The sequence below is a fragment of the Phyllostomus discolor genome, chromosome 6 (genome assembly GCF_004126475.2).
Source record: "Phyllostomus discolor isolate MPI-MPIP mPhyDis1 chromosome 6, mPhyDis1.pri.v3, whole genome shotgun sequence".
Lineage (NCBI taxonomy): Eukaryota > Metazoa > Chordata > Mammalia > Chiroptera > Phyllostomidae > Phyllostomus > Phyllostomus discolor.
Genome location: NC_040908.2, coordinates 92,072,181 through 92,097,684, shown reverse-complemented (window position 1 = coordinate 92,097,684; position 25,504 = coordinate 92,072,181). Strand labels below are relative to the sequence as shown.

Sequence of the window (25,504 nt, the reverse complement as noted above, 5' to 3'; positions counted from 1 at the left end):
AGGTTAGGTGACATGTGCTAGGCAGGCAAGTACTGATTGGTTGGCCTAGGCCTACATTTTCTGGGAGGGCTAAGAATATAAACTTAGATAAGCTTCAGTTTGCTGATGTGGGTTTAGAAAAAACAACTCCATCTTGGGCCACTCAAGACACTTTAACACTAATACAAAGAAATATTATTATTTTTAAATATATTTTATTGATTATGCTATTACAGTTGTCCCATTACCCCCCCTTCATTCCCCTCCACCCTGCCCCACCCACATCCCCCCCACCCTTTAGTTCATGTACTTGTGTCATAAGTTCTTTGGCTTCTACTTTCCCATACTATTCTTGTCCTTCCCCTATTTTCTACCTACCATCTATGCTACTTATTCTCCATACCTTTTCCCCTCTCTCCTCCTCCCATTCCCCTGTTGATAACCCTCCATATGATCTCCATTTCTGTGGTTCTGTTCCTGCTCTAGTTGTTTACTTCATTTGTGTTTGTTTTTGTTTTAGGTGTGGTTGTTAATAATTGTCAGTTTGCTGTCATTTTACTATACTTTTTGTCTTCTTTTTCTTAGATAAGTCCCTTTAACATTTCATATAATAAGAGCTGGGTGATGATGAACTCCTTTAACTTGACCTTATCCGAGAAGCACTTCATCTGCCCTTCCATTCTAAATGAAGCTTTGCTGGATAGAGCAATCTTGGATATAGGTCCTTGCCTTTCAGGACTTGGAATACTTCTTTCCAGCCCCTTCTTGCCTGTAAGATCTCTTTTGACAAATCAGCTGACAGTCTGATGGGAACTCCTTTGTAGGTTACTGTCCCCTTATCTCTTGCTGCTTCTAGGATTCTCTCCTTCATTTTTACCTTGGCTAATGTAATTATGATGTGCCTTGGTGTGTTCCTTCTTGGGTTCAACTTCTTTGGGACTCTCTGAGCTTCCTGGACTTCCTGGAAGTCTATTTCCTTTGCCAGATTGGGGAGGTTCTCCTTTATTATTTGTTCAAATAACTTTTCCACTTGTTGCTCTTCCTCTTCCCCTTCTGGTACCCCTATAATTTGGATGTTGGAATGTTTAAAGATGTCCTGGAGGTTCCTAAGCCTCTCCTCATTTTTTTTTGAATTCTTGTTCCCTCATTCTTTTCTGTTTGATTATTTCTTTCTTCCTTCTGGTCCATTACATTGGTTTGAGTCCCAGTTTTCTTTCCATCACTATTGGTTCCCTGTGCATTTTCCTCCATTCCACTTAGCATAGCCTTCATTTTTTTTCATCTAATTTGTGGCCAAATTCAACCAATTCTGTGAGCATACTGATCACCAATGCTTTGAACTGTGCATCTGATAGGTTGGCTATCTCTTAGTCACTTAGTTGTATTTGCTGTGGAGCTTTGATCTGTTCTTCCATTTGGGCCATTTTTTTTGGTCTTCTTGTGCCTGTTACGTATGAAGGGTGGAGCCTTAGGTGTTCACCAGGGCAGGGCAACCCAGTGGCTGGGTTGTGATGCTGTATGTGGGGGTAGGGTCCAAGAGGGAATAATGGAGCTTGCTCCACTCTCTGTGGAACTTCAGTCCCTTCTGCCACTTCCCCCAAGCAAACTGGGCCTTTGTGGTGCGAATTCCCATGTGGGTGGCCTTGTGCACATTCTAGGAGCCTGTGGGTCTCTCTAACAAACTCTCCTGTGAGGTTGGGAGTCTCTCCCTGTGCCTCAACCCCCACAGGTGTTTTCAATCAGTGCCCCGAGGCTCTATTTCCCAGCGCTGGGACCCTGGGTTGCCAGCAGTCACTCGTTTCACAATTGCCTCCTCGCTGGGTCTGCTGGTTGCCACCCAGTGTCCAGGGTCCACTCACTGGGGGCTTGTGCACCTGGGATGCCTTATGTGCCCAGTCCCACCACTGTTTGTGCTGCAACCCCTCTCTGCCTGGCTGCCCGACTCTGCTCCTCCTACCAATCTGGATGAACATGTCTATTTTAACTCCTTGGTTGTCCAACTTCCAGACAGTTCAATTTTCTGTCAGTTCTGGTTGTTACTCTGTTTCTAAATTGTTGTTGTCCCTATCTTGGTTGTGAAAGGAGGCACAGTGTGTCTACCTACGCCTCCATCATCTTATTCCAATATTCACAAAGAAATACTATTGATGTTTCATATATTGACCTTTATCATGTGATGTTAAGACTTCTGTTAAAAATTAGAATCTCTAGGATTTTCTACATAGGTAATATCATCTGCAAGTGAAGATCATTGTACTTTCTTTACAAACTATCTTTTTGTTTCTTTCTCTTTGCTTTGTTAGGCGTCTATAAACTCCAGTGCAATGTTGAATAGACCTGGTAAAAGTGGAATTCTTGCCTTTAGTTTATTCACAGCAATTGATTCACAGCAATTTTCAAATATGAAGCCAACATGGTGTTCCTGGAATAATGCTACTTGGTCTTTATATATTGTTGGAACTGATTCACTAATGTTTGCAAGCACTTTTGCAACAATGTTTGTGAAAGCTACTGGCCTTCAGTTTTCTTTTCTTGTAATTTTTGATGTAAGAATAATCCTGGCCTCATAAAACAGGTTCTCCTAGTATCAGTAAGTTTGTGCAACACTAGAATTTTATTTTCCTTAGAAATAGAAAGCATTGACCTGTTGGTATTATTTTAAGTATTTTTGTCTTTTTCATGACTTGAATTTGTTTGAGAGGCTTATGAAATCCACTTGTCCATGTTGTTTTACACTTCAGTAATTTAAAACAAATCTGCAACCAGCTGACTGATTATTCTTTCTTTCTTAAAATACTTCCAGCTCATAATCATGGATATCAAAACAATTGTTTAATAAACAAGAAACATTAAGTTTGGTAGGATTTATAAAGAATTATAAGTCTATAGTGAATATTCAAACTCTTGGAAACACTAAGGAACATTTGGGGGCAGTTTTCAACTATATTAAGATCTACTAGCAACGTTAACAACACTACCCAGAATAAGGTTTCAAAAGTATCAATTGAAGAACATATTTTGCTTCTAAAACTCATTTATTGCAATGCCACTAATAAGATCTGTATAAAGTAAAGAATCCTTTTACTTGCAAGAATAACTCACACACACCAATTAGAAAGGGTACCATAAAAAACAAAAACAGGTATTGGTGAAGATCTGGAGAAACAAGAATCCTTGTATACTGTTGGTGAGAATGTAAAATGGAGTCGCTGCAATGGAAAACAGTATGGTGACTCCTCAAAAAAATGAAAGCTAGAACTACCATATAATCACCAATGCCACTCTGGACATATACCCTAAAGAGTTAAAAGCAAGGTCCTGAAAAGATATTTGTATACCTAAGTTCATAGCAGCATTATTTATAATAGCCAAAAGGGTGAAGCAACCCAAGTGTCCATCAATGTATGAATGGATAAGAAAAATGTGATATATACATATACTGGAATATTATTCATCCTTAAAAAGAAAGAAAATTCTGACCTATACCAGCTTTAAGGACACTATGTTATTTGAATAAGCCAGTCACAAGAAAGACAAATACTATATGATTCCACACAGAGAAGGTAGCTAGAATAGTCAAATTCATAGACAGAAAATAGAGTGGTGGTTGCTAAGGGCTGGGTGTAAGGAAGTAAGGAAAGTTGTGGAATGGGCATAAAATTACAGTTTTGCTAAGTGAAAAGACTGCTAGATATTGCTTGTACAATAGTATGAATGTACTTATCACTACCAAACAGTTGAACTTAAAAATGCATAATGTGGTAAATTTTATGTTATGTATGTTTTACCACAATTTTAAAAAATAGTTATTCATATATTAGTAGCAGACCAGCTACTAATTTATAGCATAGCAAAATAATGGCCATTTCTCTTGGACATGTTTCTGTTTCTGTTTGGAAGTGCTGACCTTAACCTTCAACACTACAAGTCAATATTCCATGCTCTCACCACATCAGTGACAACAAAAATGTTTTCAGACATTGCCAAATGTTCTCTGAGGGGAGGAAGAGTGGGGAAGCAAAAACACTTCTTTAGAATCATACACTGTATATTAGTATAGAAAATCTACATTAGGACTTCCAGCCAAGATGCAGGCATAGGTAGATACACCTTGCCTCCTTACACAGCCAAAAGAAGGACAACAACAAATTTAAAAACAAAAAACAACCAGAACTGCCACAAAATCAAACTGTATGGCGGTCCAACAACCAAGGAGTTAAAGAAAACACATACATTGAGACTGGTAGGAGGGCCGGAGATGGGAAGTCAGGGTGGAGAGGACCTAAATAAAAACTTATCCAAAGAGGACATACAGATGTCCAAAAGACATATGAAAAGATGATCAACATCACTGATCATCAGAGAAATACAAAATCCTATGAGATATCACCTCATGCCTGTCAGAATGGCTATTGGTGAGGATATGAGAAAAGGGAACCCTCAGGCACTGTTAGTAGAAAAGCAGATTGGCATAGCCATTATGAAAAAAGTGTGGAGTTTTCTAAAAAAAAGTTAAAATGGTACTTCCTTATGACCCAACAATTCCACTTCTATGAGTATAGCCAAAACACCCCAAAATGCTAATATGAAAGAATATATGCACCCCTAAGTTCACTGCAGCATTATTTATGATAGCCAGGATTTGGAAGCAGTCCAAGTGCCCATCAGTAGATAAGTGGATAAAAAAGGTGTGGTGCTTTTACACAATGGAAACTACTCAGCCATAGAAATGAAGTAAATCAGCCCTGGCTGGTGTGGCTCAGTGGGCTGAGCATGGGCCTATGAACCAAAGGGTCGCTGACTCAATTCCCAGTCAGGGCACGTGCCTGGATTGCCGACCAGGTCCCCAGCTGGGGATATGTGAGGGGCAACCTTGATGTTTCTCTCCCTCCCTTTCTCTCTCCCTACCCCTCTCTGTAAAAAATAAATTTTAAAAAAATGAAGGAAATAGTACCTTTTGTAACAACATAGATGGACATGGAGAGAATTATGCTAAGTGAAAGAAGCCAATCAGAGAAAGACAAATACCATATGATTTCACTTATATGTGGAATCTAAATGAACAAAATAATCTAAGAAACAAAATAGAAACAGACTCATAGATACACAGAACAGACTGACAGTTATGAGAGGGAAGGGGGTTTGGGGGGATCTGGGTAAAAAAGATGAAGGGATCAAGCAAAAAAAAAAAACCCCAAAAAACAATAGTACAATAGTGACTGCCAGAATGAAAGAAGGGTGGGGTGGTGGAAGAGGGCAAAGGGAGGATACGTGGTAACAGAAAGACTAGACTGGGGTGGTGCATGCACAATACTGTATGCAGATGCATAATAAAATTACAGTATGCAGATGGTGTATAATAAAATTGTTCACTTGAAACCTGTTTAGTTTTATAAAAATAACAAAAAATAAAAAGATAAAATAAACATGTGGTATATAAACTTTACATTTCAGACACCAGGATCTTTGTATTTGTCATATTCTAGAACTTATCTTTTAGACTTTAGAAAAGTTAACTACATCACTTTCTAGGCCCAAAGAACATTCATTTGCCTTTTATCATGAGGTAATTAAGAAAAACTACCAGTCTATTCAGACCAACATGCAGCATACCAGGCTGGTTCTGAGTAGCAGGCTTCCCAGCCCACACCCAATGTTAAGTTGCCGGTCTGACCCAGACTGAGCTCTGTAAGAGCTGACTGTGCCTGCCCTGGCCAGTGCTGCTTCCCTTGGAACCAGCACCATGCCTGGCACACAGACCACGCACAGGCTTGAATAACGTAAATGAGTCTCGCATACATTTTGTTTTAGAAACATTTATTCAGAAACAGGTAACAGTATAGTAAAGAAATACATTCAATAATACTAAAAGAAATATTTATATAATGTATAATTTCATTAAGGTATAATTAAAATAATCACAATGGCACATATCTCTATTATTTCAAGCCAGTACACTTGCTTTCTACATTTTTAAAGACTAGCTTACTTAGGTTTTTAATAAATCCAAAGCTTTTCCTCTTTGCTTTTATCTGCTTTGACCATACTTAAATGTTTAGCTTTGTACATTAGGGATTGTCCATAAACTTGTATGTTGGATTTACTATATTGATATACCTACCTTATTTCTGTAAATTTTTCTTTCCCCAGGTGCAAATTAAATAACACCACTATTCTTCATTATACATATGCAAAAGATGCTGAATATATAATATATGTCAGGTACTGAGCATACAACAAATATTTTATAATTAATATTTTAGAAACCTAAGTAATACCCATTTGTTCCTGATAAATTTCCATCCTATTTATTTACAGACAGCGCTCCAGCTTGTCAAAATCTTTTAGAATTCTAATTTCCTTACCTCTAAATCAGTGATTCTCCTCGATTTGTTACCTGCAAATCTGATAAACTTTTCAAAACCACTAGTAAGACTATTTGAATAGGAAGAAGCCATATGGCACACTCTTCAAGGTTGAAGAGTGGGTTCATGATGTTATTATGCAAAGCTCCTTGGATGCGTCAACTAGCCAAAATTAGTTACAAATTCATTTACCTTTACTATTCTCTAACTGATCATTTTTTATTCATCCATGAAGATTTCAAGGCTTTCTTAAATAAAAACATTCTAAGTTTATTATATTTGCTTGATTTACTAGTATCTGGTATATAGTGGTAGTTTTATTACTAATGAAGGCAACTTATAAGAAGAAGAAACACCAGATAAGTTTGTAGTTTGAAATAAAATAATTTTAAAAACAGTTCTCCAGAAACCAAACCAAGAAATGTAATCTACAAAGTTCAAGAGATTATTTTAGGAGGGAGAGGAAGGTGGGAAGCTCAGATCTGAGTGAACACTTGCCTTTGGCAAGAAACAGAAATGCTAACCCTTCAAAAAAAAATAATTTACACAAACTGGTTACCTTAACAAATAGGAGGGAGTTCAACCACCCATTTCTTAATCTCTGCAGCAGAGATTAACATTTTCCTAAGGGTGGAGGAGGAATTCTATTCACCAATAGACAAGTAGGTAGTTCTACTGGTTTATCTGATGACAGTATGGGGACAGAAAAGTATTCCATTTCTAGCTATACAGCAAACTTGATACATAAACCCCTCCTTTCCAGCAAAACACAGGAATACTGGATAAGATGTAAGAAACAATCTATTCAATGCATAGCAGAACTTATAAGAAAGTAAGGGGAAATTCTGAGGGCCAAAAATGAAGGGACATGAAAAGTAGAGAGGTAAACTGGGAGCTGACATTCTAGCTGGCCTGGCACAATTTGCTGATCCCATCATTAACCTATGGGTTTCAGCTTTAACACCTATGTTGGGACTGATGAAACCTTGCAAAAGACAGCAGAGTAGGAATTAAATGCCCCTCCCCTCAAGCCCACCATAAAGGTGGGACATTAAGAGGATGAGCCCTCAGTGAAAGGGGAGTCAAAAAGAACATTGTGCCATTAGCATAGGAAGATGATGAGGAAAAGCTTATATTTTGGCATGGGGTCTTCTCAGTAATTGACACCATTTACTTTTCAGGTCTGAAAACTCTGAAGCCAAGAAATTAAAATAATGCTGATCCTTTGCCAGTAATAGCCCTGGGAATGTGATATAAGGAGACACAAAACTTATCTGGAAGGAACTATTCTTAACAGAGTTCACTCAAGATTCCTACAGAGAAAGCCCTGCTGAAAATAAGTTCACCTTTCAAATTACAAAATGTCTGGGTAAGTTATCTACCAAATATAAGAATCAATACATACATACAACAAAAATGATTTAATAGAGCTATTAGAGCTCTAAAATAAGGATGTTAAAGTGATTAGTAACATACAAAGAACTGAAAAGTTAAAAAATGATATAATGAAAGAATTGACAGATCTGAAGAATGATACATAGCTAGAAATTAAACACAAATTCAGAAAAAAGAAACCCAGTAAATAATTTTAAAAGGACATTACACAAATAGCTGATAAGATAATTCATGAACTAGAAGACAGATATAAAGGCATCACAGAAAGATAAAGTAATAGAAAACACAGAAGTCCTTTAGAGATAAAGAGAATAGAAAGAGTATGTCCAATATATATTTTTGAAAAATATTAATCATACTAGCTGTGTTTTTGAAATTTGTTTTCCTTAATGTAACAACTTTTTTATTTAGTGACATTGGGTGTGCTTGCTACTGAAAATCCAAACATATTTCTTAAAATGTCCATTTGTTTTCAACATTTCTTCTTATTTTTAAGGTAGTTTTACCATGATATATAGATGGTTACTGTTTTGAAGGTTGTTTTCTTGCTTTTATATGTTAATATAAATAATTTTCATTCATATACAAAATCTGGGAAACAAATTTTAATCAAAAGTCACCTCAAAACAAGCAGTGCGTTTATTCTCATTCATCCCAGGACCAGCTGTCAGTGATGCCCCTACATGCCTGCTGCTCTATTCTCAGAAAAAGCATAGGTCAGAGGTTCTACTGAAAATGATACAGTAAGTACTCAAGATGAAAAAAAATAGATGTTTAGCCTAAAAATGGAGCATGAATGACAATTATTTCTAAAGTGTACAAGAAAAGATGTTCTTTGAGACTTTCAAAGTATCTTTAGGTGACTGAAGCGAGTATTTAAACATTTTTTTTAAAAAACACAGTAGGTAGTTCACTTAGTTAAGTATTAATACCATACATTCAAAATGTGTGGGTGGGCTAAAAATAAAGGCCAACATATACTTTCTGAAGGTTGAATTCAAGGGTGATTCACACGCTGAGTATTGCACCCAAGCTTTCCATCCTGGGAAAAGTCAGCTGTTTTGGGGGTCCATGGCCTGTTGTAGGAGCAAATTCACTTGTCCACCCACACTGAGCATAGTTCCTTCCTCCACTGCTTTGAGTTTCTCTTATAGTCTCATCAAGACATGTTCAGCTACTCTGTTGAAACTTGGGTCCTTTTAACTAGTGACAAAACACAAAGGTATTAATGAGGTGGACAGTTCAAAGGGCCTGAGGAATAGAAAAAATCTGAAGAACTAACAACAGTCCTTCCTAAAATACTGCTACCTGAGATTTTTTTTGCATTCCTGGTCATCTGCATTCTGAGTGGGGTGAACCTCAGTGTCATCTCCCTGCCTCTACTGTAAATACAAAGCTTTTAAAGGGTTCATGGCCAAAGGGAGGGTTGTACAGGAGGACCAAGATAGAAGGAGTGTTTAGAAGAACACTATACAATTTAATAATGTACTTAGAAACAGTAGGACCAGTATTATAAAAATAACAGGGGCCAGTCATATGATAATTGACTGGAGGGAGGGACAAACCTATTGCGCAGGCTTCTTGTTTCCTCATGAAGGAAACTATGTTAGCATGATGCTCTGGGCTCCATATCCCATTCTGAACTCATTCTTCCTCCAAGGGACATCCCTTGGCCCATGTTTCTATACTGGGTGAAACTAATCTATTGAAAGGAGATAACTAGTCACTTCCTTGCCTTCTCCCTCCCTGTCCTGGGTAAGAGCATTTACTTTGCAGGCCCAATTCTCTATCACGGAGGGTAGGGTAGGCTATGGGAGTTGGATAGCACTAGCAAGCCTATTTGAACGTCACTCCTAAGCCACATTCTCCAAAATTTTATCAAGAATAACCTGACAGTTTGATTTCTATCCTATTCTTAAGGTTCTTTCTTTTTTCTCTCATATCAGTGACATGCTGACCAGATACCTTGTGTCAGGGAAATGAATAAAGATTTCCTTATAATATACTTTACCTCTACAATGGTTAACAGGATTTCCTGAGAGTTTCTCATAAGCTCCATGGTTTTCTCACAGCATCTACAACCACATCATAAATATGGGTTTGGTTACACACCAATGTTTTCAATATACATCTGCCTGTCTATCATCTATCTATCTATCTGTCTATCTATCTATCTTCTATACTACTAACTTATATACTTCTATACTACTATTTACTATCTTCTATACTACTATACTACTGTCCAGTATGTGGTAGTATACTAATATTATTCTTCTTAATAGTTTCCAAATTAATATCTCAAAGAGCATAATACTTATCAGAGTGAGCTTTCAATAAATGTTTTTAAAATGAATTCAAAATCATATCTAAGTGGAACAAAATAAAAAACCCAGAAATAAACTTACACTTATGTGGTCACTTAATCCATGGCAAAAAAGGCAAGAATACACAGTGGGGAAAAGACAGCCTCTTCAACAAACAATGTTGGAAAAACTGGACAGATACATGCAAAAAAATAAAACTGGACAACTTTCTTACACCACATACAAAAATAAACTCAAAATGGATTAAAGACTTAAAGATAAAACCTAAAAACCATAAAAATCCTATAATAAAACACAGGCAGTAAACTCTTTAATATCAGTCCTAGCAATGTTTTTTTGGATATGCCTCTCCAGGGAAACAACAAAAGCATTAGCAAACGAAAAAGCTTTTGCATAGTCAATAAAATCGTCAACAAAACTAAAAGACAACCTACTAATGATTTATCTGATAAGAGGTTAATATCCAAAATATGTAATGAACTCAAATTCAACATCAGAAAGCAAACAATCTGATTAAAAAATGCACAGAGCCTGGCTGCTGTAGCTCAGTGGATTGAGCGCAGGCTGGGAACCAAAGCGTCACAGGTTCGATTCCCAGTCAGGGTACATCCCTGGGTTGCAGGCCATGACCCCCAGCAACCGCACATTGATGTTTCTCTCTCCCTCTCTCTCTTTCTCCCTCCCTTCCCTCTCTAAAAATAAATAAATAAAATCTTTAAAAAAATAAAATAAAAAATTTAAAAAATGCACAGTGGATTTGAATGGATATTTCTTTAAAGACATATAGGGTGGGGCAAAAGTAGGTTTATAATTGTTTTTATGAAAAATAATTCAATAATTAATAATACAAGAATAAACTGTTTTTGTGTACTCACAATTGTAAATCTTCTTTTGCCCTAATAGACAATAATACAATAATTAATAAACAATAATACAAGAATAAACTCTATGTTTCATGTACTTGCAACTATAAATCTACTTTTGTTCCATCCCATACAGATGGCCAACAAACATATGAAATCACTAACCATCAGGGAAATGCAAATCAAAACCACAGTGAAATATCCCCTCACACTTGTCAGAATGGCTGTCATCAGAGAAACAGAAAACAAGCATTGGTCAGGGTGTCAAGAAAACGGAAACCTCACATGCCATTGGAAGAATTATAAGTTGGTGCAGCCACTATGGAAAACAGTATTGATGTGCCTCAAAAAATTAAAAATAGAACTGCCATAACTCAGCAATTTCACTTCTGGGTATTTATCTAAATAAAATAAAAATGAAACACTAATTTGAAAAGATATATGTCCCCCCCTTGTTCACTGCAGCATTCTTTACAATAGCCAATATATGGAAGCACCTGGGTTTCCATCAATAGATAAGTGGATAAAGAAGAGTTGCCTGTATGTATACATGTGTATATATACATGTGCATGTATGTATATATGTATATGCACATATATACCCACATGTACATTCACATACACATGATGGAATATTACTCAGCAATAAAAAAGAACAAAGTCTTACCATTTGCAACAATGCAAAAAAATGCAACTGGATCACTCTCTTATACCACATATAAAAATAAATTCAAAATGGATGAGAAGACTTAAATGTAAGACTTAAAACCATAAACCTAGAAGAAACACAGAAACTCTTTTACATCTGTCCTAGCAATATTTTCTTCAGATGTATCTCCACAAACAACAGGAAAAAAGGCTGTTAAATAGACCTGGCAGGTATTACACCAGTGAAGTAAGTAAGAGAAAGACAGACAAACACCCTATAATTTCACTTATATATGGAATCTAGAAAAAAAACAAAATCAACAAAACAAATCAGAAACAGATTCATAGATACAGAGAACAGACTGATGGTTGCCACAAGGCAGGGGTGAATGAAAGAAAAGGTGAAAGAAATTAAGAGTCACACACTTTAATTTATAAAATAAATGAGTCACAGGGATGTAGTATACAGCACAGAGAATGTAGGCATTAATATCATAATAATTTTGTATGATGACTTACGGCTACTGAATTTATCATGGTGATCTCATAGTAAGGTTATGAGCACAAATGTCGAATCACTATATTGTATCTCTGAAACTAATGTAATATGGTATGTCAACTATACACAAATAAAATTATGTATGCGAATATAAGAATAATACGGTACTTTAAAATATTTTTCACTCATTGATTATTATGGTAATTATTAGGTTACTTTGAATAGAATCTGCATCATTAAAAATTGACTACACAGAGCTGTGCTATAGGGACCTGCCAATTCCTTTTAGCAGATACTTGGAACTGGATCATCAGTGCCTTTTTTTTAAAAGATTTTATTTATTTATTTTGAGAGAGAGAGAGAGAAACATCAATGTGTGGTTGCTGGGGGCCAGGGCCTGCAACCTGGGCATGTGCCCTGACTGGGAATTGAACCTGCGATGCCTGGTTTGCAGCCCGTGCTCAATCCACTGAGCTACGCCAGCCAGGGCTCATCAGTGCCTTTGGGAAAGTATACAAGCCTGATGATGAGCCTCCAATAGGAGTTTCAAACAGTAAAAAGAAAGAGTTAGCTGGAACAGAGGTACTAAAGGTAAAGGTGGGCTACTTCTAGAGGAGGTTAAGGAGGACAGTACATATGATATATGGGGTGAGGTCCCAGGTAACCTGAAAGAAGGGGAGCCTGTTACGATTTTCACCCAAGGTCTTTTTCTTAGTACTGGCAAAGCACTGAGATGTAACTCCAGTGATGAATTCTATAATCTATAGAAATCAATAATCCAAATAATTTTGACATCAAAAATCATCCGCCCCACTTTACATTACATGATATATGTACCTTCTGAAAACACTTCAACACCAGTAATGCGCATCCCATCCACAGTAGCTCTGGTGAGTCTAAAGGGAACAGTTTCAGGAGTAGAAAGGATTTTACCCTGTTCAAAGCAACCCCTAATTTTGTGTTGGGCCTTATTCCTAGCCAACCTGGGCCGCATGCAGCCCCTGGGCCATGGGTTGGACCCCCTGAGTCTTTATTATTACATATGTCCCTGACCACAGGTTACTTGTAGCAATAAAAGATCATTATGACACTGTTAAAGTATCACGTACAATTAAATTTATACTGTAATACATACTGCATTACTTAATACTGTGATATATCACAGTCAGCATACTCTAATGCATCCAGAACTTTTTAAACCAATAACACAATTAGGAACTTTCTTGCCAAGTTGAAAATTAATCTTGGCGCAAGCACATGGACTCTTTCCTTCTTCTGGACAGTGAAGACAACAGTCTACAGACCTTCTTCATAGGAAAGATGGAGGCATAAAACTGAAGGCAAAAGAAAGGAAAGCAGGAGAGGCCTTTAAGTAGTTTGAGGTTTGAGCAAAGGGAGTCTAACAGTGAAAAAAAACTACAGCTTGAAACAGATGAAATTGCCAATATTTAACCAATTTTGATCAACAAAAATATGATTTCAAATGATTTAATCTAATAAAAAGGAATTTAGTTTAATAAAAAAAATCAAAACAATTAATGGTAAATTACCTTAATCTCCATAGTAGGCATAACAACCTCTTCTAAATTCTTAAGTTTAGTAATTGGCTGCTCTGCTGGAATTTTTATGCCTTCTGTATTTAAAATAAAGAGGTGTTAGTGACAACCAAAAATTGAGGAACAGCACTGAAGGTAAAGCACCATGTAGCAGATGCCACAGACCTGACCTGTGGCTGATCCGTGGTTTAGGCCCTGATTTAGAAATGGAAACCCAGGGGCTTGGGACATGGTGCAGATCGGGGTCAGAGCGTGCAATGGGCAACATGGCTTACAATGCGTTTGCAGGTAACTTGGCACTGGTTATTAGACCACATTCCATCTGAGGGGGTAGATCGAGCACCTTATAATAGTTACACGCTTTTTAAAAATAATTACATAAGATAATTACATAATATACACTTGTCATATTACAATTAAAAGTGACTAAAAGACATGACCATATTTTTGGTTTGCTTAGAGAAACACAATGAGAAGTCTCATTCTGATTTCAAAGTAATAAGAATTTAAATGTAAAACTATGATTCTGAACAGAAAAAGAAATGCCACTGTTAGAGTATGGGGAGGGGGATACTTACAAGAGAATGCATATAACCAAAAATTACAGCAGCTTATAATTATTTGAACAGACACTTCAAGAAGAGTTGCATGCAAGGCATTCCATGGAGGAAATGGAAACATTTTGACTCTTAATTCCTGGGGCACAGTGAGTAACTAACAGAAATTTAAAAAACCTTTGGTCCTACAGACTCTCGGTTTTTCAGTTAAAGGACTTGTTTCTATGCAATTCTCTGGAACAGAAGATTACCCAGAGAACTGCAGTGCAGTCATCTATTATCAGTCTCACAAAAAGATATTAAGCGAAAAAGTGAAGGATTTTGAAGCTATTATACAAAAAATTAACTTTTGGATCACGTGTGGACTGTAATCATCAGGACTTTCATATCTGTAATTACAGCATTGTTTGTGATTTTAAAGGGATTAACATATTATTCTCTATAATTAACATATCCTTACAGAGAATAACATAGCAAGAAAGCAACACTCATTTTCCTTTAAGCATATACTTCTCTGAGTCTCCCACTGAGTGGCATCAAAGTTTTCTAACATAGTATAAGCATCACAAAATGTCTCAACACTTCTGACCATCTGAGGTCTCCTGCTTTTGATAGAATGGATTATTTCTTTTGCAGCCTTGATTCAACCCTATTAATAAAAAACAAACAAAAAACAATGCATAAGAAAATACCTGACACTTCAACTTTTCAGTTATAATAACAAAAGAAAAAAGATTGTATGCACACATGTAGACAATAAAGGACTATAATCCCTCAATCCAAGCCAAACAATCCCCATAGGAATGAAATACATAAAAGGCATAATAATCTCCAGAGTAAATAGTGTGGGTTCCTTTCAAAATCTGCGTTTTATTTGCTCATTGCTGTGAGAAAAAAATGTGAAATATTATTCTTACATCCTATGCTTTGAGAAATATTCAGAAATTTTGAACCAATTTTAGGTTGCAACCTAATCACAAAGAATTTACAAACTGAATATAGTCACAACACACATTTTTAGAATTCCTGAGACTTAGGAAAATAATATTGTGTGAAAACATGAATATTACAATTTAAAAAGTTATGTATATTTAATCTAAATATGACTTCAAACTGAGAACTTTCTTTAGGTACATTTTTAGTTATTCTACTGCCTATTACTTTCTCTGTTTTAGTCAAAGATTTATCTTTGTTTGCATTTGCTTAAGGCCAGATGAATGTGGGGGGGCTTCACGCACAGGGCCCCCCTCCCCCCCTCCCCCACAGATGAGAATAAGTCTACCAAGACATGATCTGCTTAGGGAGGAAAGGTAGCTGATCTCTCAAAGGAGAAGGGCCAGGGGCCTGTTCCTCAATGGGCTTTTATTGGGTTCATTTACACAAGAATTCAGGTAAAGCTCATTACTCATTGCCAGGAAGTAAGGATCAAACAATAGATAACAAAGAACTCTGAGGGCCCATTTTGAGTCAGGGTCAAATAGCTAAAAAGCTGTAAAACTTTGAGGAACTAACTTACTTCTTCCTTGGACCCTTATCATTTTATTGAGAGCATTCTAAACAAAGCGGGTTTCACAGGATTTTACATATTCTTTCTTAGGCCTGATCACCCAGGGAACCTGCCCTTTCCAGCACAGGGCTACACCACCCTCTGTCATTATTTCAGGCTTAGGTGGAGCAAGGGAAGTAAGGCAGCCGAGAGATTAGGAGATTTTCTCACAGACAACGAGGACTCAGGCTATGTCAAAGACAAGGGGAGAGGGTCCATCACCCCCTTTTGCTATAGCCCCTAAAGTCCTTCCTTGGGGGTCTCCCACGTGATCATGCCTATCTTAGATTGTTCCCCCCTTGGGGAATCTTACCGGTCATTGGCTAACTGACCAAGCATTGGGGGCCAGGCAGGGTAAAGTAAAAGGAGCAGAACTGGTGCTCCTGCCAGGGAGATAAGCTTTTGTCCCTTTTATAGCCCAAGGTCGTTCCCTCAGCCTTAGCCTTGGCAGAGGTTACAGCTTCTGATACCAGGCAGGGCGGTTCCCAACAGATGAAGCTGCCAATCACCAGTTGCCCATAGCTATGGCTGTCTGAATCATCAGAATAGTTTCAGTGGAGGAATGTTCACACTTAAAGCAAAATGTGATGCAGAATCATTGCTCTACTTGCTCATTTTGAATGTAATGACCACACAGTACACATGCTTACTCATGGCACCTACCACCCCTACTGATTAGTATGGTGAAGTTGTCATTGCTCATGCACGTGCATTCCAGCTAACTCTCCTTGGCTGCCAGCTTTCATCAGTGTTGTGTAAACCATTCTCATTATATTAACAGTAGCTGAACTTTTTCAGAACAGACCTTATACATAACCCATAACACTGAGGGCCTTAATTCTAAGCTTTTCAAGCACAGGGTAGAGTATTGAGTTGAAAAAGACAATTTTCCTTCATGCCATTGATTTCAGAAACTTCAGAATTTTCAAGCCAGAGGGAACAAAGATGAAATGTCCATATACCATACCCTTTTCCACTTAACAGGCAACTGATGTAATTTTCTATTGCTTTACATAAGAAACATTTCTGATCTTCTTTCAGTGCGTGGAGTGTAGTGTACTTTTATCCAGCTCAAGTCATCAAATTTTACAGAACTGCAAAATCATACATGATATACAACACAAAGGAAATTCAGAAAAAGCAAAATTCTAAGGATTATAAAGGAAACAAACTTACTTTTTGTCTTTTTTACTTTTTGTCTTAAACTAAGCTTTTGCAATTCAAAAGCTATCCTAGGCAACCAAAGACAAAGTGAGATCTACCTAAATGCCTAAGGTATTTAGTTAACTTTGTTCTCTATGTAAACAAATACACAGACCAAAGGCAGGCCTGAGTAAAAGGTTTAATTATATCAAAAGAGGTAACTTTCTGAATTTAATTTCAACACCTACCACTTTTCATCTATGATACCAACAAAGCAAAAAGCCAAACAGTCCTGGCTGGCGTAGCTTAGTGGATTGAGCACAGGCCTGCGAACGAAAAGGTTACTGGTTGGATTCCCAATGAGGGCACATGCCTTAGTTGCAGGCCAGGTGCCCAGCTGGGAGCACACAAGGGGCAATCACACACTGATGTTTCTCTCTCTCTCTTTCTGCTTCCTTTCCCCAATAAATAAATAAATAAATAAATAAATAAATAAATAAATAATTTTTTTAAAAAGGGCAAAAAGCTAACATCCTTATACTCTACCATGAACATAGAAGCAGAGCATGAATTCATGCTCTGGGTTCTGCGTATCTGTATATATACAGTCGTGTATGTCTGTACATCTTGTCACTTATATTTATGTACAGTTAGTGAGCTGTCATTGGTCTGAATTTTATGTTCCACGGACAAAGGTCCATGTCTTCTTTGGCCCTTTTCAGGAGAGCTTGTTTGTTTTCAAATTCCAATGGTCTCATATAGTTTTCAATTCTCTGGTACTGAGTATCTGAGAACCGTACTACTGAGAGAAATGCCTTCATTTTTCCATTTCTTTTATATTGTTGACACTGTTACAGATGTCCCCTATTCCCCCACTTCACCCATCTCCACCCAGCTTGCACCTCCCTCCCCTGATCTTCACCACACTATTTTCTGGTTCTGTGCTCTATGCATATCATTACTTCCTTTGTCATAATTTCCAGCAACTTCCACTGCCTTCAAGAAAATACAATCCACTTATATTGTATTTACAGGTACTACAGATATCTAATCACTCAGGTCAAAGAAATCCCTACACTAACATTTATCTTATTTATGTATCAGCTACATTATAAGAAGTACAGTGTTTTCTTGACCTTTCAAAACAAGTGATAGCCACAGCTAATAGTTTTAAAGAACTGAGCAAAAACAAAGGGCTCTATAAAATTTAAAAACAATCATATTATGATTTTCATGTTACACTTATTCAGTGAGGTAACTATTTCCAAAATTAGTTAAAATAAAGAAATAGCTGGAGTACGGAAGTCCTAGTACTACCTGTTGGGTGGTTGAACTACAAATGAATAGCAAAGGCTGACTTGCACATTCCTTAATCAGCTAGTTTTATTGATAAATAAGAGGACACATGATCAGAAACAACTTGTTGCAAGAGTGGCTGCTGGTGGGAAGTAAAACACATTGGAGCTTACTTTCAAAATATACTTCTTTAGTCACACTGTTTCATTCTGCTCTACAGTTATATAGAGCCACAACTCTCATAATATGTGAAATCATACTTTATTTACCTCCAAAATAAACTAAATCTTGACGAAAAAGATCAAGTATATTCATGCTAAACAACTGTCTTGGGGCTGCTATAAAGTCTTACCTTTTCTAGGTAGGTCTGCATGATGACTGCAGGGTTTTCTAAGCAGGTTTCTGCTAACCAGTTGCCACAAACCCTCAGACATTCGGTGTGTATAAGCTTTAGTTTGGGGTTATGCTGTGTATGAAAAACAAAATCTTAAAGTGTAATTCATTACCAGGACTAAGCAAAAATATCTTTCACTTAAGGGGAAAAAATGCAAGTTAACAATGTTTTGTATCTGCTTTTGCCATACAATTATTTTAGTAATCCAAGGAACAACTTTATGAAATAATTATCCTTTAATGTTTATTATTATTATCACTATCATTGGAGCAACTCATAATTATTACACATTTTGTATATGCCAGGCATTTCCTAAGGATGGTATATCTATTAATTCATTTAATCCTATGAAATGAATATGATTATCCTTAATTTGCAGGGTAGAAACTAAAACTGAGGTACAAAGACAGTAGATAACACCACACAGCCTTACTCCAAGACACATATTGTGAAGCAATATTTAAACAGCATATCATACTGGCTCCCAGTGCTTTGGTATAATTATGAATTTTCTAATAATGGAAGATGTCATACAAGTGCCCATTACCAAAAGTAGAGTAACATGGTATTCACAAATCAGGTGTATGACAAAAGAACACTATCATGACTAAAAATATCTAACACTTCCTGAGTCCTACAAATGCCTCTACTTTTGTCCACTGTGTGCTGGAGACAAAGCTGGAGAAGCAGCAGCCAAGTTCTCAGTAACTAATAGGTAATGTTAGACAAAATATCAGGCATTTTATTTTCAAAGTATTTCTATCAACAAACTATTCCAACCTGCTTTAAAAAAATATAACTTTTCTCATGTATTTTCCCTTCCTTTTTTTTTATTTCAAATTTATAGTAGCTATTTTATGTTTGTTTCACACACCCTTCTTGATTTCTGTAGAAAGTTTAAAAAAAAGTACTGGAGAGTAAGTCAAATAAATCTACCACAAGATGGAGTGATAGGATAGTTGCAAATAGGAAAATGAAGACTTTCTATACCCTTTTATAAATATTAATTTTTCAGACTTCCTTTTATAATTTCTTATTCATGGATCAATAATTTCAAGATTTTAATAAAATTGTGAATTTATTAAAAGTAAACACAGTAGTTTTTTATAATAGTAAAATACTAATTCAGCCAATAAAAAAGTGAACCTCTGAGCAGCTGGCATCCAACTTCTTGATCATGTGCTTGAGAATACTCAGGGAAAGACCCTCTTCCTTTTTTGCCCAGAATACTTGCACTTCCTCCAGCTGCCACTCAGAAACTGCACAACTTGTTGAATTATATTGTTTAATTTTAAATATTGCCCTTCCAGGGGGCTGAAATGAAAATAACATATAAAAGTAAATACCTTTAGTATTATTATTATTATTACTACTACTACTACTACTACTACTAATAATAATAAAAGCAGTAACTACCATTCATTGAGGACTTGACTATATGCCAGAACTGGTTTAAGTAAATCTCTACCTGCCCTCCCCAGCCCCTACACTGCCTGTATGTTTTTCTCATATATGTATATGTATGTGTTTGTATATTCACAAAGTATATTAAATCACTGAATTGTTATCAATATAAGTTAGATATCTTCTCATTTTATAAACAGGAAGGTGAGGCTTAGAGGGGTAAGCACCTTGTTCAAGGCTTAAACTCAGACTTAATTCTAAAATGGGAAACGTTAGGTTAAACAATTATGCTCTACCGTACCCTAATAGTGATCTCTTGTCTCTCAGTGGCATTGCCTTTTTATTCATCTTTTCTATCTTCTAGGTCAAGAGGTGAGATGACATAGACTCATGTCCTACTACCTGGGTGTTCTTGAAGGTTCAGGCTAGTATGGACAGTTCTATAAGGTGCTTGGTGACAGTGTCCTGAAAACATTCTTTTTGGGAGCTCTCCATTTCCTTTTCCATCAAGAGCTCCAAAATGACTGTGTGTAGAGCCATGATAGGCTCCTGAAAACTAAAATCACTGTCTTTGAGAAGCTGGGAGTGTTTCTGCCACTTTATGTACACTTCAGAGGTTTGCCTACCCCTATGACTGATCTGAAAGCAGAATCATAAAATTCACGTAAGCAAGAAAAATGAATAAAATTGCTATAATGCAGGTATTAAATTTAAGATAAAACACAAAGGTGTTTTTACAGTAACAAGACTGGAACTTCTAAATAATCCAAAATAAGGACCAAGTTTTAGAAAACTATAAAATGATCCAAACTCTGAGGGTCAGAAGGGAGGCCACAGACAATGAACATTTTAAAAGATTTTCTTAAAAATACTCAGACTTCATAAAAAGAATTTCTAAATATACTGTCTTCTAGAATGAGAACATCAGGCCTGTCACACCAGACACCTAGACCTCTCATCCTGCTTCAGTGCTCCTTGTGGTAAAAGAGGACGTGTCAGCAAGAGGATGAAATCAACCCACTAATCACCCACAGTACCCGGCAGGCAGAGGGATGACTCCACGCAACTGCAGCTGTTAAAGAACTCACAGTCCAGGGAAGGAAATGGTGGCAAATGTTTCATACACCAACACTATTTATTAAAGGAAGAGAAAATGCTTGTACAATTAGTTTACACGAACAGTACGCTTCCCAGGTGTCTAAACTAGGTGATACTGTCTAACCCTTTGGGACTAATGTATTGAGAGAAGAGATTAAGATGAAGCAGGGAGATGAAGAAGATGACAAGGTGCTGACTAGTAAATGAAAGCTCTTTACTGCTTGATAAAGAAGAGCACAGTGACACCAATTCATAGGGCCAAAATGAATTCCTCCTAAAATGATCCTAGAGCAGGAGGTATCAAACTTTTTAATCTCAGGAACTCTTTTACATTCTTACAAATTATTGAAGACCCTAAAGAGCTTCTGTCTAGGATTATATCTATTGATATTTACCATATATGAAACCGAAACTGAGAAAGAATCAAATATATATTAATTTATTTAAATAACAATAAATAAATCTACTATATATCCTAAACAACATTAAAAATAACTACAGTTCTCAAAACAACATTTAGAGAGAAAATGGTATTGAACTGTATTCTGCAGATCTCTTTGATGTCTGGGTTACTAGAAATAGCTGAATTACTACCTTTGCTTCTGCATTTGTTTTGTTGTGATATGATATATTGGTTCAAGTACATGAAAAAAATCTACCTCATACAGGTATGTAGTTGGAAAATGAAGGAGTATGTTAATAGTCTTTGCAGATATGTGAACAATTTTCTCTGATACTTCAAAAACTTCACTCTACTTCATGAGAGTATGAGAGAAAAAAATCTTACTGTAAGTATAAAGATAGTTTTGATTCATAGACACCCTGAATAGATTTGGAGACCCTTAGGAATTTCTATACCACACTTGAACGACTGCTGTTCACCAGCTCATCAAACTTTCCCTCTGCCTCTCTTTCTTATAACTCCCCATCGGCAAGAGAGTCAGTATTATACTCTAGGGGTTTCTTAAGGACTCCTATCCTATCTTTAGTTGAAGACATCTTTCATTCAGAGTAAAAGTTCCTAGATTTGTTGCACTAAGAACCACCAATATGCTTATTAGTGGAAGCAGAAAGCAGTTTTGTTCCTTCATTCTCTAGTTAAGAGAAGCCACATCGATGGTTGTGCCTTTGACTATGCAATTTCAAAACACCATTTTATTTTTGGAGTCTAAAATTTCCTTCTTTTCTACTCATAAGGCATGTTGATTCAGTTTAGCATAAAAGTATGGTGCTGTTAGTAAATTATACCCTCTTTCCTTCCTCCTATAATAATAATATGACTCAGAATGACAGGTCTCAAGGGACCTGAGAGACCATCAAATATAAATTCCCCATTTTAGAAATGAGGAAAGTGAGGCCCCCCAAGTGACTTTCTCAGGGTCACAATATCCAAACTGAGATCTGTAGTGTCCAGAAGAGCTGCTTTAGCTCATTTTCCAGTATTCTGGATCACTTCCTTCTCACCAGTATAAGAGCCAATCTCCCCAACACAACTCTCCAAATTCACTGACAGTCACTGAATAAAGACAACTGAATCTTTAATATGAACATTCAGTACTATACAGTATGAATCAGTCAACAGGAAAATGCACTGGGGATACAACAATAAATAAGAGAATGGGCCCACCTTTAGGGAGCCTCTAGTATAGCATGGGAGAGTCTCTATAAAATGGCACTAATGCCAATGCAGTGCTAGAATTGAGTATTGTATGCTATGGCAAAAAACCCAAGGAAACACTTTTATCTGGGGTAGAAAGGTAAAATGCTGTAAAAAGGAAAACACACATAAAGCTAAATTTTAAAAATTTGAATTTTTACATTCAATATTTTTTAAAATGTTTATTTTAATAAGACCACAGTTCACTAGACTAATCAACTTACATCTTGGTAGAAGGGAAGAAGCAAATCCACTGCTGGTCTCTTTTTATTTTTAAAGTCACTGCTGGTAACAGAAAAACCGAAATTGAGGATGACAAAACCATGTGAATCACATACCTTGAGAAAAGCTCCCCGATGTTTTCCAGCTCTCCGATGGCCTGTAATCTGCTCAGTGTGGGGTACAGTGAATACACAGACTCGAGGCTGCCCTTACACAGCTCTTCCACTTCTCTTACTCTAGTGACAAAAGAAACAAGACGACTGGAAAACTGAGGCGAGGTTTTCAGGAAAGCCAAAGTTCAAATCTATCGTCAAAGAGCTCTGATCATAGGCTTTGATTTTGATCTAACAATACTGATATTCGCATCCCCAGTACAATGCAGTGAAAATGAATTCTGAGATCTGACAGACCTGGATCTGAGGGTCAGTTCTGCCCCTTATGGCTGCAAAACTTTGGGCACGTTACTGGTTCCTATGAATCTAAGCTCTTCCCTTCCAGAATTACCTCCGTGATTAGAGAATACGTATGAAAGAGCCTAAGAGGCAAGGACATAATAAGCACTTAAATGGTAACAACATTACTTCTATAACAAAATATAGGATTTAATAGGTAACTAGCTATTGCTAAACAAAAAAAACAATCGTACAATTGTTTAGTCTATTACAGGTAAGTACTTTCTGGTACAATTTGTGCCCCTTGACAAGCCTGTAAGTACTGATCGTTGGTGACCACTTTATTAAAAAAGAAGCACTAATATTAAGAGAGGCAAATTCTACACAACTACTAAAGGAGACAAGATTAAAACTCTCAGTGTACTGTCAAGGAAGAACACAAAGGAGTGGTAATCAAAAAAACTTGAGAATTCAGCATAAAAGTATGACCGGGGTTCCAAAGAGAACTGTTTTTAAGTTTTTAAAAAATATTTTATTTATTTATTTTTAGAGAGAGAGAAAGGGAGGGAGAGAGAGGGAGAGAAACATCACTGTCTGGTTGTCTCTTGTTCGCCACCAGCTGGGGACCTGGCCCTCAACTCAGGCAGGTGTTCTGACTGGGAAACAAACCTGCAACCCTTTGGTTCACAGACCAGCACTTAATCCACTGAGCTGCACCAGCCATGGAGGGAATTTTTGTTTTAAGGTAAAATATATTTAAACCACATAAACAAAGAGAAATGTATTACATTAGAAATGTAAATATGTATGTAAGTACCTAATGTATGAGCATGTTCCGACACGTAAAACAAATAAATCAATAAATAAAAACACCATTATATGTATGTACTTTTGACAAATGTGCATTAAAGAATTCTCTATCACATAACTTTAAAAAAACAAAGAATTTTTTCAAGATACAGAAAACAGTTGTTAAGGTAGGCATACCCACAATTCTTGTGAAAACATGTTGCAGAAAATAAAGCTCATCTGAGCACTTGTTTCTCAGATGTGCGTAAGCTAGAAAACTGTTAATCACTGGATATTGCTCCCCCCATTTTTATTGTCTGAGTTTTCCCTCTAATTTGTATGAATTTTTGTTATACAAGGAATTTTTTGTTGTTTTTAAAGTATTTTTATTGATTATGCTGTTACAGTTTTCCCAATTTTCCCCCTTTATCCCCCCTCCACCCTGTGCCCCCAACCCTCCAGCATTCCCCCCACTTAGTTCATGCCCATGGGTTGTACATATAAGTTCTTTGAGTCCTCTGTTTCCTATACCATTTTATCTCTCCCCATCTATTTTATGCCTACTAATTATGCTTCTTCTTCCCTGTATCTTTTCCTCCCTATTCCTCCCTTCCCCCTCTTCATTGTAACCCCTCCATGTGATATCCATTTCTCCGACTCTGTTCCTGTTCTAATTGTTTGCTTCATTTTTGTTTTCATTGTTTTTCTTTTCTTTTAGGTTCATTTGTTGATCATTGTGAGTCTGTTGTTATTTTATTGTTCATATTTTTATCTTCTTTTTCTTAGATAAGTCCTTTTAACAGTTCATGTAATAAGGGCTTGGTGATGATGAACTACTTTAACCTGTCCTATTATTGTTTGAGAGGGCGGGAATGACAAGGAAACACCCTGACAATAGCCACCAAGTCTTTATCCTACTTCACCAGTGCAAATCCACACACTGAAACCATTTGTCAAGTTTTCAGAAAAATAGCTATGATAGTAAATGTTAAAATACAATAACTTTATTTTATACTACCTAGCATATTTGAGACTTTCTCAAAATATGGAGAATTCTCTGTCTCTTAGAGACTGCAAAGCATTGTACAATGATTCTTGGTAACTGGCTCCTTCTAGTCCTTTGCTGTGAGATTATTTTAAAAATAAAAGAAAAATACATTTAAAAACTAAGAATCTTAATAAATGCATGTATAAATAATTGCACTGAGACAAAATTTTAAAACTGAAATTGCCATATTTTTAGGACTATAAGACACACTGGACCATAAGACACACCTAGGTGTTAAAGGAGGAAAATAGGGAAAAAATCTTGAAGCAAAAAATGTGGTAAAATATTTAATAACCTGTGACCTTGCTCCACTGTGGCCGCCCACACAC

General features: G+C 36.6%; 2 long non-coding RNA genes across 2 annotated transcripts; both read right to left on the bottom strand.

Annotated features, from left to right (window-relative positions):
* Positions 1 to 6,054: 6,054 nt before the first annotated feature.
* Positions 6,055 to 25,255, bottom strand: LOC118501216. Its single transcript, XR_004903832.1, has 4 exons — positions 25,146 to 25,255; positions 23,063 to 23,182; positions 20,605 to 20,608; positions 6,055 to 6,065 (listed from the first exon to the last, which is right to left on the bottom strand). It is a non-coding gene; the product is annotated as an uncharacterized LOC118501216 (long non-coding RNA).
* On the bottom strand, positions 17,839 to 19,870 carry LOC118501215. The gene is made up of 3 exons (XR_004903831.1): positions 19,712 to 19,870; positions 18,524 to 18,637; positions 17,839 to 17,871 (listed from the first exon to the last, which is right to left on the bottom strand). It is a non-coding gene; the product is annotated as an uncharacterized LOC118501215 (long non-coding RNA).
* Positions 25,256 to 25,504: the final 249 nt, after the last annotated feature.